At 40.0% G+C, this 15,160-nt stretch overlaps 1 pseudogene; it reads right to left on the bottom strand.

The window, feature by feature from the left end:
* Positions 1–354: 354 nt before the first annotated feature.
* LOC129464492 (T-complex protein 1 subunit zeta-like) lies at positions 355–1,962 on the bottom strand (annotated as a pseudogene).
* Positions 1,963–15,160: the final 13,198 nt, after the last annotated feature.

Below are 15,160 nucleotides of genomic sequence, written 5' to 3'. Positions count from 1 at the left end.
TGCTTGTTGGTCACTTGCATGTCTTCTTTTGAGAAATGTCTGTTCCTGTCCTTTGCTCATTTTTTTTTCAAGGAATATTTAATAACAAGGTAGGTAACATGTTTATCTAATAGGATTTTATGTCACTGCCACTAAATCAAAATATCCTGTTCACTGGGTAAAAGACCTGCTTTATGTGTGTACACTTCAGTGCAATTAAAAAAAATACTGTAATTATAATTTCAGAACTTCTGAATTTCAACAGATGCCAGTGTTCTCTCCTTTTTTTCATATGGGAAAATTCCTCTGAAAATCATTTGAAGCTTGGACAAAAATTCCACAGCTGTATTCCTCTGCATCACTTCTCAGAGTCTTCAAGATTCAGATACAGGGGAAACTTCAATTCAACCTTTCAGAGAAGACATTCCAGCTTGCATGATCTCATCAACCAAGAGAATGTTGGTGGCAATCACAGTGCAGGAGTGAAGAAGCTGTTTCTTTACACAATAGTCATCCCACATGCCTACTTCTGCTGCTACCATTGGCTCAGCTGTGTCCAGGTCCACACCCACAAGCTGACCTGATTCTGAACATTATGCTTGAATTTTAATTAATGTTTCCTGCAGGTCAAAACCAGAGTTCTGAGCAAGAACCTTTGGAATAATGAGCAACACATCAGCAAATGCTTGGACTCCAAGCTGTGCCCTGCCCTTTACACTGGGCTTACATTTAACCAAGGCATCTGCCATTGCTACCTCCACAGCACCAGCACCTGGAAACACACAGCCCTCATCAATAGCATTTTCGACAGCCCTCAAGCCATCCCTTACTTCATCTTTTGAGCTGAATGAGTGTGTGCTTATTTGGTCCTTTGATCAATAATGTGACAGAGCTAGTATTGTTACATTTCTCAATAAAGGTGAACTTCTCTTCTCTCAATGTATATTTATATACAAGTCCTGCATGTCCTAAGCAGTCGGGAGTTAGGTTATCAAAAGAATTCAGGGCTACCTCACCACAAGCAAGAGTCAGCCTCTCCATATTTCTCCTTTAGCTCTGTGCAGAGTGACTATGCCTTCTTTTGCAAGAGCATCTAAGGAAAGGGAGTCAATTCCCTCTTGGTTAATAACAACAAATCCTTTATCTGGATCACCACAGACTTTCAGTTCTATTTTTTAACTCTTCAATGAATTTTCTTTCAGCTTTTATGAGTTTTTCTCTCTCTTCTGCAGTCTTGTAAAAAAAAGCCAGAATTCACTTATGTTTTTTCATATTCAAATGACACGTTACATTTGAGAATGTATACATCCTCCACCCTTTTCTTCATATCAGGATGCCGTGTTCCATGGTCCAAAACAAGCCCTCTGATAAAGCTTGTATCAGTTTCAGATGTATGTTTCATCTCCATGATCACAACCATGAAGAGATCAATAGATTCATCTTGTCTTTTAATGGCCAAAATGGAGTCCACTACAGCCTCTGTTAAGGCATCTGCAAGTTCAGCATGAACTTTAGTACGAAGAGATGTTCTGGCCACATTTATAAGTGTTTCCCTGTCCATCTCTTTCCTTACTTTGACTTTTTCCAAAGACTGAAGGAGCTTTTCCTTTGCAACTTCAAATCCTTCAGTAATTATTCTGAGATGAAGGCCTTCAGAAATGTAGAGATCCACCTGTTTCAGTAGCTCTTCAACGATTAGGACATTGGAAGTTGTATTATCACCAGTTATATCATCCTGGGCTGTTGCTACCTTTGCTATTAAGGAAGCTGTTGCGTGTTGAATTTGCATTTTGTGAAGCACATTGCCATCTTTAGTAAGCTTGATGTCTCCAGTGCCAGAAACAAGCATCTTCATGGTGTCCTTGGGCCCCATGTTGGTTCTCAGCATGTCCTGCAGACCCCACGTTATACTGATGTTGACCGCTAGGCCGCCTCTGTTCGGGCCACCTTGGCCTTGGGGTTTAGGGTCTTCACCACCACCATAGATGCTGCAGTGGAGGAAAATGAAGCGATAAGTCACGGAGAGCCCAGAGCCGGTGCGGCCCTTTGCCCATTTTTTAAATGGGGTTACTTTCTTCTAGGATTTTTAGTTTCTGCTCTTGTGTTTGGGTCTTTAATCCAACTTGAGTTACTAATTTTTGCATATGGTAAAATGTATGGCTCCAGTTTCATTCTTCTATATATGGCTATCCAGTTTCCTCAGCACTAGTTATTGAATAGGGTGTCCTTTCCCCAGCATATATTTTTGTTGACTTTGTCAAAGATCAGTTGGTTGTAAGTATGTGACTTTATTTCTGAGTTACCTGTTCTGCTCCATTGATCTATGTGTTTATTTATTTTTATTTATTTATTTATTTTTTTGAGACAGAGTCTTGCTCTATCGCCCAGGCTGCAGTGCAGTGGCATGATCTGGGATCACTGCAAGCTCCACCTCCTGGGTTCATGCCATTCTCCTGCCTCAGCCTCCCGAGTAGCTGGGACTACAGGCACCCACCACCACGCCTTGCTATTTTTTTGTATTTTTTGTAGAGACGGGGTTTCACCATGTTAGCCAGGTAGTACAGTCATTTTAATGATATTGATTCTTCTAATCCATGAGCATGGGATATTTTTCCATCTGTGTCATCTACAATTTCATTTATCAGTATTTTGTAGTTCTCCTTATAGAAATTATTCACCTCACTTGTTAAATATATTTCTAGGTATTTTATTTTGTTGTAGCTGTTGTAAATAGAATTGCCTCCTTAATTTGGTCCTCAGCTAAATCATTGATGTAGACAAACACTACTGATTTCTGTACATTAATTTTGTATCCTGAAGCTTTACTGAATTCATTTATCAAATCTAAGAGGTTTCTTTGGTGAAGTCTCTAGGATTTTCTAGATATAAAATCATATCACCAGGCCAGGTGTGGTGGCTTACACCTGTAATCCCAGCACTTTGGGAGGCTGAGACCAGTGGATCACCTGAGGTCAGCAGTTTGAGACCAGCCTGGCCAAAATGGTGAAATCCTGTCTCTCCTAAAAATACAAAAATTAGCCAGGTGTTGTGGCTGGTGCCTGTAATCCCAGCTACTTGAGAGGCTGAAGCAGGAGAATCGCTTGAGCCTGGGAGGCGGAGGTGGCAGTGACTCGAGATTGCACCACTGCACTCCAGCCTGGGTGACAGTGAGACTTCATCTCAAAAAGAAAAAAAAACAAAACAAAAACCATATCATCAGCAAATAGGAATTATTTGACTTCCTCTTTTCCAAATTGGATGCCTTTTTTTCTCTTGCCTGACTGCTCTGGCAAGAACTTACAGTACTATATTGAATAAGATTTGGTGAAAGAGGATATCCCTGTCTTGTTCCAGTTCTTAGAGGGAATGCTTTCAAGTTTTCCCTGTTAAGTATGATGCTGGCTATAAGTTCGTCATATACTGCCTTGATTAAGGTAAGATATGCTCCTTCTATGCCTAGTTTGTTGAGGATTTTTATCATGAAGGGACGTTGAATTTTATCAAATGCTTTTTCCGTATCTATTGAGAGGATCATTCGGTATTTGTTCATTCTCTTTATGTGATGTATCACATTTATTGATTTGCATATGTTTGAACCATCCCTGCATCCCTGGGATAAATTCTACCTAATCCTGGTGTATTATCTTTTTGATGTGTTATTGGATTCGATTTGCTGGTATTTTGTTGAGGGTTTTTTTTTTTTTGTATCTAATTTCATCAGGGATATTGGTCTGTAGTTCTTTTTTTTTATTGTGTCCTTGTCCATTTCTTCATATCAGAGTGATACTGGCCTCATAGAATGAGTAGGGAGAATTCTTTCCTCCTTTTTTGGAATAGTTTCATGAGGACTGGTATTAACTCCTCTTGGTATCTATCTTCATGTGTTTGGTAGAATTTGGCTCAGTAATAAAAATCTTACCCCCCCCCCCAATAAAGCCCAAAACCAGATGGATTCACCATCTGGAGTGGGGATTTTTTACTACTGATTCAATCGTGTTACTCATTATTGGTATGTTTGGAGATTTTTTTCCTTTTTATTTTTAAAATTTGTGTGGGTACGCAGTAGGTGTCTATATTTATGGGGTACATGAGATGTTTTGATACAGGCATGCAATGTGAAATAAATACATCATGGGGAATGGGGTATCCATCCCCTCAAGCATTTATCCTTTGAGTTACAAACAATCCAATTCCACTCTCTAAGTTATTTTAATATTCAGGGATTTTATTTATTCCTGGTTCAATCTCGGGAGGTTGCTTGTTTCTAGGAATTTATCCACTGGAAAAGAATCTTTTTTTTTTTGAGATGGAGTTCTGCTCTTGTTGCCCAAGGTGGAGTGCAATGGCACGATCTTGACTCACTGCAACTTCCGCCTCCCAGGTTCAAGTGATTCTCCTGCCTCAGCCTCCTGAGTAGCTGGGATTACAGGTGTGCACCACCACACCTGGCTAATTTTTTGTATTTTTAGTGGAAACGGGGTTTCACCATGTTAGCCAGACTGGTCTCGAACTCCTGGCCTCACGTGATCTGCCCGCCTCGGCCTCCCAAAGTGCTAGGATTACAGGCGTGAGCCACCGCGCCTGGCCAAGAAAATCTTAAATGTGGTCTGGTGATACTTCAGTGGATCTATGAGGTCAAAACCAATTTCTTAATAATACTAAGTGTTATTTGTCTTATTCACTCTCAATCTCTCATGAATATATTGTGGAGTTTTCCAGAGTGTGATGTTGCAGCTGTTTGAATACAGAAGCAGACCTGAAAAATCTAGCTTCATTCTATTAAGGCAGACATTAAAGAGATTTGCGGAACAATGTTACTTTTCTCACCACTTTTCAGTTTTGGAAAATACAGGTTTTCAATATAAAAAAGGTACTTATGCTAATGTGACATGAGTTATTTTTTTAAAAATTAGTATAAAAAATTTCCCCAATTTTAATATATAATCCAATAAATATCAATATATAGAACCCACATAAACAACTCATTAAGGTCCTGTTTTAAAATGCAGGTTTTATTATCATTCAAGTATAGTGAGGTCAATAGATCAGGAGATGACTGCCATTGAAAGGATAGTTTGTTACTCACAGTTCCCAAAAAGAAGGAGCACACACCACAGCATTCAGGGCCACACAAGGAAGCACCAGGGTCAGCTGGGAGGCAGGAGTGAGGGAAAAGCACGGGCAAGAGCCTTGATTGTGATGTGTGCATTCAGGAATGGGTGAGAAAGGGTAAGCAGGCTTAGAATCGGCTAATTTGAATAATTTCAGCGGGCTCCAGGTTGTCTCACTGCAAGCTCCGCCTCCCGGGTTCACGCCATTCTCCTGCCTCAGCCTCTCCGAGTAGCTGGGACTACAGGCGCCCGCCACCACGCCTGGCTAATTTTTTTTTGCATTTTTAGTAGAGACGGGGTTTCACCGTGGTCTCGATCTCCTGACCTCGTGATCCGCCCCCCTCGGCCTCCCAAAGTGCTGGGATTACAAGCATGAGCCACTGCGCCCAGCCATGATTTTTCTCTTTTTTCTTCATAAATTAGTGAAATTTCAGCACTACTTAGGAAGGGTTCAGGGACTGGTTCAGGGTGCAGGGTTCAGGGTGCAGTTTCTGACGTCTAGGACAATTATGGATAGAAACGATGCGAAAGGAAGAAAAGACTTCGTTTATGCTGAGAGAATTTAGCAGAGAGAGGCTGAAGATACTGGAAAAAGAGGCACTCAGTGGAAACCCTGGAGGATGTGAAAGGGAAAGAGGGGGGATGGTCTGAAATAGGAAAGACAGCTCCTCCTCAGAAACTGGCTGGAAAAGAGGTTGAGACAGCACCCTTGAAGATAATTTAGTTGGGGGAAAGAGAAAAGCTAAGAGTTCGCCCTCAATGGCACTGATTTTCTCTGTGACTCACAGGCAAATTCACTGCATAAAGTCAAGAGGGCATTGAACGATGAGGGCTTCAGAGACCCATTGCAGGACTTGCGGAAGGGAGCAGGGCAAGAACATAAGCTGATGGAGCAGAACCGAAGGCCCAGCTGAGTTTAGGCTTTAAATAGTAATAGCATGAAGCACACAGTAGCCTAATTTTTCTAACTGTGCTCCTTCATCCTGGCTTTTAATAGAGGAGGAGTTGGAGGTGGGGATAGAGAATTGATGCTTATCAAGAGGTAGCGTGGTATGGCGCTTAAGAACATGGCTGTTGAAGCCAGCTGCCTGGGTTAAAATCCTCTCTGCCACTTTCCTATTCAGTAAAATAGGGCTAACAATAGTCTTATGGTGTTTTAATGAGGACAGTAGTTGGTTTGAGGATGACACAAATATCTGCTGTGGATTGTCCTTCCACATCCTCACTGTTGGGGAGTCAAGGGATCTACCTTGGTTTCTTGGGCTTCTGTGCATGATGGACTCTTGAAAAGGGACAAGCCCAGTTCCTCTGCTCTCCCTGCCCATTTTCTTTGTGGTGTGCCCTGCTCAGTCTCCTCATCCTTGGTCCTCATTATCCTCTCTGATTGTGGTGGGTTTTCCCCTATTCTCTTCCCAAACTATTTTCTGGCATAATCTGTAAGCCTTACAGATCAGAACTTTAGTTTTGAGTCTCAAAGTCTTTTCTTCCTTTCGCATCGTTTCTTACCTATATTAGAAGTAAACTATACTAACTCCATTTATATTTTTACTTTAATAATCCTAGCCTACCCATTCACCTGCTGGCTCTCCAGAGACCTCTGGATCACTGAGAAAAGGTCACGTATGGATGATGTAAAAGATAAAAGCATAAACATACACTTCAAAAAATCTTTTTACTTGTTACCTCTCTTAATTCTCCTATAGGTAGATGTTCTCTTCCTTCTACATACCCAAGACTGATGCTCAGAGGATTAATAACCTGCTCAGAATTGCACAGCCAGTTGCTGGCAGAGTAGCAATTCTATTCTATGCTGTGCACTTACAGCTCAATAATCCACATTCCCTCAAACAAATGGCTGAACTGGTCCAGGGTTGAGGGGTTGAGGGATGGTGGCACTTAGGACAAAGGGGTGAGAGAGTTGTAGGTGTTCACAAGAGTAGCTGCTTACTGTAACCAGCAAAGGCAAGAGGGTACAGGGGTGTGTGCAGAGAGGGGGGCTGACAGGGAGAAAGGGAAGGAGCAAAGGAGCTGCAAGTCACAATGCAATTGATGAACAAATGGGAGAGGTGACCTGACAGAGAGTGAAATCCAAAGTTGACTATTTTAAGGGTATTGGTCCACTTCTGGATGATGACAAGGTCTAGAGTGTAGCCACTGGACTAAGCTGATGAAGAGAAGTTAAAGCCAGTGGTGTGGACATTACGGATTGTTTCATTTGTTTGTTTGAGTGAACACTGAAATTAATAGATCTGTTGCTGAAGTCCTTTATAAATGTTTGAGAGTGATCTTGAAAAGTAGGCAGGGACCAAGGCAGCAGACAGGCCCACAGCTGGTCCAAGGGTGGGGCCTCCCACAAAGAGGAGAGTTTTGGAGGCAGGAAGAATCAGTGTGTTTTTGTTTTTTTGTTTTTTTTTTTTTTTTGAGACGGAGTCTCCCTCTATTGCCCAGGCTGGAGTGCTGTGCAGTGGTGCAATCTCGGCTCACTGCAACCTCCTCCTCCTGGGTTCAAGCGATTCTCCTGCCTCACCCTCCCGAGTAGCTGGGACTACAGGCGCACACCACCACGCCCAGCTAGTTTTTTTTATGTGTGTATATATATATATATACATAAAAATATATATATATTTTTTAGTAGAGACGGGGTTTCACCATATTGGCCAGGCTGGTCTGGAACTCCTGACCTCATGATCCGCCCACCTCGGCCTCCCAAAGTGCTGGGATTACAAGCGTGAGCCACTGTGCCCGGCCGAATCAGTGTTTTTTTTATTTTTTATTTTTTGAGACGGAGTCTCACTCTGTTGCCCAGGCTGGAGTGCAGTGGTGCAATCTTGGCTCACTACAAGCTACGCCTCCTGGGTTCACACCATTCTCCTGCCTCAGCCTCCCAAGTAGCTGGGACTACAGGCGCCTACCACCATGCCTGGCTAATTTTCTGTATTTTTAGTAGAGACAGGGTTTCACCGTGTTAGCCAGGATGGTCTTGATCTCCTGACCTCGTGATCTGCCTGCCTTGGCCTCCCAAAGTGCTGGGATTACAGGCGTGAGCCACCGCACCCGGCCCGAATCAGTGTTTTTAATTGTAGTACTTGGCAGTTCTCATATGCGACTTCATTTGGTCCTCCCAGTAATCCAGAGAGATGCACACAGGGCAGGAAATAGACTTTCTCCAAGAAAACCAGCTGTTAAGTAGCAGCATTTGGACTCAGTTCAACTCTCCTGGCTGTAGTTTGCTGTGACAGCCTTATTCTTCTACATACTATTCACAGTAGGAAATCAATCCCTTAGAAAGAAAACTTCTTTATAGATTCTTTCTACACAGAAAAGGAAGATTTCTCTACGTTTTCTTCATTCCAGACTGCTAAAAATCTTTAGGCTCTAATGGTGGGGAAGAGCTATTTGGGCTGACAGGAACTGGCTCAGGGCAAGGTCTTGTGGTGCCACCTAGTGTCCATGATTGGGTTTATCCACAAAGCTTTGACTAAATTATATGAAAAATAATGTAAGGAAATTGCAAGTAGCTGATTAATTTTGCAGGAGAATACCTATTAAAACACCTAACAGTTTTCTCTCTCTATCAGGAAGATTTCTTATTCTGGCCTCTTGACTGCCCCAAGGACCAGACCAATTCAGTATGTTACTTTGTTGGATAAAACAGAAATTATGACCTAGTGAAGTCCAAGGTTACTTAAAATTAACATGTTCCATGAGGTCTTAGATCATTCTATATAGTGGAAAGAACACTAGGCTTGGTGCTCTGACCAGTTCAGGTCTTAACTCAGTGGGATGGTGTATGAAAGGTGCTTCATAAACTATAAAGTGCTAAGCAAGTATTAGATACAGTGATAATTTCACAAGCACTGTTTTGGACCTTTGACACACCTCCCTTCTAATCCTTATATTTATAAGACAGCAGGTACTATCCAGATTTTGCATCAAAGAAACTGAGGCTCAGAAATGTTAAATAACTTGCCTAAGGTTACATAGCTATTTTTTTCTCTGCCATACTATATGGCCATTACAATACTGACATAAGGAATTAATATTAAATCATGTAATAAAAATTTATTAAGGAGCACTGTATACTATACACTGGGTTAAGAATAAGGTATATAAAGATCAATAAATATTATGGACTGAATGTTTGGGCCCCTCCCCCACCATTCATATGTTGAAGCTCTAACCCCCAATGTGACTGTATTTGGAGATTAGGCCTCTAAGGAAAAGCAATTAAGGTTAAATGAGATCATAAGGGTAGGACCCTAATCCAGTGGGATTGCAGTCAGCTCCCTGTATCTGCCGGTTCTACATCTGTGGATTCAACCAACTGAAGATTTTTTTTTTAATTCAGAAAAAAACAATTAAAAATAATACAATAAAAAGTAATACAAATAAAAAGTTTAACAACTATTTACATAACATTTACACTACATTAGGTATTATAAGTAATCTAGAGATGATTTAAACTATATGGGAGGATGTGCATAGGTTATATGCAAATGCTACACCACTTGATATGAGGAACTGAACATCCTCAGATTTTGGTATTCATGAGGGGTCCTGGAATCAATCCCCCATGGATACTGAGGGACAACTGTATGTCCTCGTAAGAAGAAAAGTTGGCCAAGCACAGTGGTTCATGCCTGTAATCCTAGCGCTTTGAGAGGCCAAGACAGTAGGATTTGCTTGAAGCTAGCAGTCTGAGACCAGCCTGGGCAACACAGTGAGACTCTGTCACTACAAGAAATTAAAAAGAAAATTAGCTGGGCATGGTAGCATGTGCCTGTAGTCCTAACTACTCAGGAGGCTGAGGCAAGAGGATCCTCTGAGCCCTGGACTTTAAGGCTGTAGTAAACTATGCCACTGCACTCCAGCCTGGGTAGCAGAGCAAGACACTAAGAAAAAAAAAAAAAAGAAAGAACAAAGCTGAACAAAGCTGGAGGCATCACATTGCTTGATTTCAAAATATGCTACAGAATGATAGTAATCAAAATCAGCATGCTACTGGCCTGAAAACAGACACATAGACCAGTGGAACAGAAGAGAGAACCCAGATATAAATGCATACATTTACAGTCAACTCATTTTTGGTACAGGTGCTAAGAACATACAATTGGGAAAGGAGAGTCTCTTCAATAAATGGTAATGGGAAAACAGAATAACCATATGCAGAAGAATAAAACTAGATCCCTCTTACCACGTACAGAAATAAAATCAAAATAGAGTAAAGACTTACATCGAAGACCTGAAACTATGAAAACTACTAGAAGAAAACAATGGGGAAATGCTCCAGGACATTGGTCTGGACAAAGATTATTTTGTGTAAGACCTTAAAAGCACAGGCAACCAAAGCAAAAACAGAATGGGATTACATCACACTAAAAAGCTTCTGCACTGCAAAGGAAACAATCAACAAAGTGAAGAGTTCAAGACCAGCCTAGGCAACACAAGGAGACCTCATCTCTACAAAACATAAAAAATTAGCTGGGCGTGGTGGTGCATGCCTGTGTTTCCAGCTACTCTGGAGGCTGAGGGAGGAGAATCACTTGAGGCCAGGAGTTCAAGACCAGCAGCCTGGGCAACATAAATGAGACCCTGTCAAAAGTAAGAAAGAGAGAGAGACAGACAGAAAGAAACAAAGAGAAAGAAAGAAAGAAAGAAAGTGATATATATACACAATAGAATGTTATTCAGCCACAAAAAAGAATGAAATCCTGTCATTTGCAGCAACATGAAAAAAAACTGGAGATCATTATGCTAACTGAAATAAGCCAAGCACAGAAAGCCACACATTTCATGTTCTCAATCATATGTGGGAGACAAAAAAAAGTGGATCTCATGAGAGTAGACTGGTGATTACCAGAGGTTGGGAAGAGTGGGGAGGAGGAGGAATGAAGAAATGTTGATTAATGGGTAAAAATATATAGTTTGATGGAAGAAATAAGACATAGTGTTTGATAGATTAGTAGTTACAATAATCTATATTGTATAGTCCAAAATAGCTAAAAGAGAATTTGAATGTTTCTAGCATAAAAAAAGACAAATATTTAAGGTGATGGACATCCCAATTACACTGAGTTGATCTTTACTATATGAATGTATTATCACATGTCCCCCAAAATATGTACATTATATATAAACTAAAATTTTCTATTGGAAACTTAGTTTTAAAGGATATAATTTCAATTGTATTACAGATATTTTAAAATAATCATGACTTATTTCCAATAGAATCTAACACATTAGAAATTATCATTCATAAAAAACTATAATTTTACATCATGCCTTTTTCTTATTGAATTTCCTGTTTCCCATTTGCAGAATTATACTTAATGCAATATATTTTTATGTTTGAAGGTCTTTTATTACTTAAATTTACTTGAAAGTTTCATTGTAACATTAGCCATAAAAATCTGATCATAACAGTGTATTTAAATGTTGGTAATTGTTACATATACTTAGTAAAATTTGATTATAAACATTTCTTTCAAAATCTATTGATGAAGGCTGGGCATGGTTGCTCATGCCTGCCATCCCAGCACTTTGGGAGGCCAAGGCAGGGGAATCACTTGAAGACCACTATTTTAAGGTGGATTCTGGCTGCCAAGGTCTACAGGAATGATGCAATAGTGATTAAATTTTATACATTCTTATCCCTAAATTCTGGACCAAGACAAAAGAAAAATGTGTGAGACAAAATACTAGCAGAAGATCCAGAAAGCCCTTGTGACTTTGCCAGTAATATCCTGGTATGATTTTTAAAGATAAGGTTGACAATCTACCTTCTCACAAGTAGAGTTTTTGGTAATAGTAGGTATATTAGTTATGGTTCTCTAAAGAGACAAAACTAATAGGATAGATGTATATATAAAGGGGAGTTTATTAAGGAGTATTGACCCACATGATCACAAGGTGACATCCCACAATAGGCTGTCTGCAAGCTGAGGAGCAAGGAAGCCAGTCCAAGTCCTAAGGCTGAAGAACGTGGAGTCCAGCGTTTGAGGGCAGGAAGCATCCAGCACAGGGGAAAGATGTAGGTCAGAAGACTAAACCAGTCTAGTCTTTTCACGTTCTTCTGCCTGCTTTTATTCTAGATTTTTTTTATTCTAGCCACCCAGATTGACGGTGGGTCTGCCTTTCCCAGTCCACTGACTCAAATGTTAATCTCCTTTGGAACAAACACCCTCACAGACACACCCAGGAACCATACTTTGCATCCTTCAATCCAATCAAGTTAACACTGAATATTAATCATCACAGTAGGGTAATGCTTTTCCTTGTGACTACCATGGAGACAAGGTCAGGCTGTGAGAGAATCATCAACCTAATATCAGACTACTTGAGGAGGTGAAGCTTTCCTGTAAGTGACAAAGGGTTTCTTCTTTACCTTTATTTTCTTAGGAAATATCTATGATTTGTCCTCTAGTTCTTTTTAAGTTCCACTATGTGATATCAATGATGGGCTTCCTTTCCAAAGAAACCCATATGCCTGTCCTAAAAGGTAAGTGTAGGGAGTTACTCTGTAGGCAATTACCTGGCCCTAGCAGACCAACATACCAGGACTAGATGGCTTAAATAACAGATATTTTCTCACAGTACTGGAGGCTGGAAAGTAAGATTGAGGTGCCAGCTGATTCAGTTTCTGGTAATGGCTTTCTTCCTGGTTTTCAGATGGCCGTCTTCTTGCTGTGTCCTCACATAGTGAGCTCCGGTGTCTCTTCTTCTTATAAGGACACCAGCCCCTTCATATTAGGGCCCAACCCTTTTGACCTCATTTAATCTTTATTTTGACCTCATTTAACCTTTAATCCTTGTAGGGCCTATCTCCAAATATAGTCACATTGGGGGTTAGGACTTCAACATATGAATTTTGGGGAGACACAGTAATTCAATCCATAGCAGATACTAAGCTACCAAGAGTATGGAATTCCATTTCAGAAGCTCTCCAAACAAATTAAGATTATTATCTGCCTGGATGATTCTGAAGGGTGAAATTCTGTTTAGCTAGAGGCAAATGACTGATTTAATATTTTCCAGAACTCCAAGTCTGTGAATTATAACAGCATCATTCTCTCTCCTCCTTATATATAAAATGGTTTCATTTTCATGATAGAATAAATTTCATTATGACCCATACTTCTCCCAATAAAAACTCCTGGGGAAAGTTTTGGGGGTTTCCAGGTAAACTAATTTTACAGCAAGATATTTTTTCTATTGAGCGATTTCCTCTATTTTTTTCTCTATAAAGTTATTTCCTTTAGCTTCAAAACTACAAAAGCATAGTAGGTTTTTTTCCCCCTCTAATTCTGTTTTTTAAAAATTGGCATTCAATTAAAACCTAGATGACAGGCTGATGGGTGCAGGAAACCACCATGGCACATGTATACCTATGTAACAAACCTGCACGCTCTGCACATGTATCCCAGAACTTAAAGTAAAATGAAAAAAATAAAAAATACAAAAATGGGCGTTCAATAATCAAGAGGCATTTTGAATAAGAGTCTTTAAAATTAATACTTGAGTATTCCTACAGTAGTTAATTTCTAAGTGAAACTGACAATAGTTTCTTCCAAAGCTTGGTTACAGTCCATGAACCTATAAAACTAGAATAAACTAAAAAGTACCTTTCCTGTGAGTACTTTAGAGACTGATGTACAGAATACACTGCAAATCTAATTTTTACTGCTGTGGCACTGGGAAATTCCAGAGAGTATAAAAATATAGGGTATTTTAACCTGACTAAATTATGAGTTTATGGTATTGAAAAGGGGGAATATGCATCCAACTTATGTTAAGCTCCTTAAAGAAAATTTAAAAAAATAAGAACACTGTAATGGCTTAGCATTGTTCTTTGGGAATAGTTATTACAAGTAAGGACTACAGCATTCAATGAAAAGGAATGTGGAATCTTTCACATATTAACTATTCTAGGCATGTCCACTGAAGCAGATACATAAATTCAAGGTGATTGATTGAAAATGTAAGTTACCACATATTTGAAAATTACAATACCATATTTATTTATTTAATGTTTGATTCTAAGAAGAAACTGAAAACTGATGCATTGTCTGTAAGTTATTACATAGACTTTTACTTAAGCTTATGGGTTTTTATGTTATTTATTTATCTTGACATAAGAATAGGCTGTTATAATTATATCACAGTTCATGGGCTTTATTCTCATGACTGCCTCTAAGAAACCCCAGTGTTTGGTTGGGTGTGGCGGCTCATGCTTGTAATCCTAACACTTTGGGAGGCCGTAGCGGGCAAATCACTTGAGGTCAGGAGTTGGAGACAAGCCTGGCCAACGTGGTGAAACCCTGTCTCTACTAAAAATACAAAAAAAAAAAAAAAATTAGTTGGGCGTGGTGTCGGGCGCCTGTAGTTCCAGCTACTTGGGAGGCTGAGGCAGGAAAATTACTTGAAGTGGGGAGGCAGAGGTTGCAGTGAGCTGAGATCACGCCACCGCACTCCGGCCTGGGAGACAGAGCGAGACTCTATCTCAAAAAAAAAACAAAACAAAAACCCTCGTTTTTGACTTATTTAATACACATATACATCCCTCTAATCATTTTGTTCCATAATATCAGTAAAAATTAGCATATCCCAAATATGAATATATTAAAAACTCACGTTGCATCTCTGTATTTATTATGTATACCAGAAACATACACACAATAGAAATTTTAAAAGATAAAGACAAAATGATTTAACATTTAATTTTTAATTTTTTTTTTTTTTTTTGAGATGCAGTGTCACTCTGTTGCCCAGGTTGGAGTACAGTGGAGCAATCTTGGCTCACTGCAACCTCCACCTCCCAGGTTCAAGCGATTCACTTGCCTCAGCCTCTTGAGTAGCTGAGATTACAGGTGATCACCACCACGCCCAGCTAATTTTTGTATTTTCAGTAGAGACAGAGTTTCACCATGTTGCCCAGGCTGGTCTCGAACTCCTAACCTCAAGTGATCCACCCGCCTTGGCCTCCCAAAGTGCTGGGATTACAGGCATGAGCCACCACACCTGGACAACACTGAATTTTTTAAATTAAAGTACAAAGTTAGAACAATGACTAG

Source organism: Symphalangus syndactylus, chromosome 16, assembly GCF_028878055.3.
Source record: "Symphalangus syndactylus isolate Jambi chromosome 16, NHGRI_mSymSyn1-v2.1_pri, whole genome shotgun sequence".
In the NCBI taxonomy this organism is placed as follows: Eukaryota; Metazoa; Chordata; class Mammalia; order Primates; family Hylobatidae; genus Symphalangus; species Symphalangus syndactylus.
The sequence above is the reverse complement of the archived record's forward strand: the minus strand, read 5'-3'. Positions and strand labels throughout refer to the sequence as shown.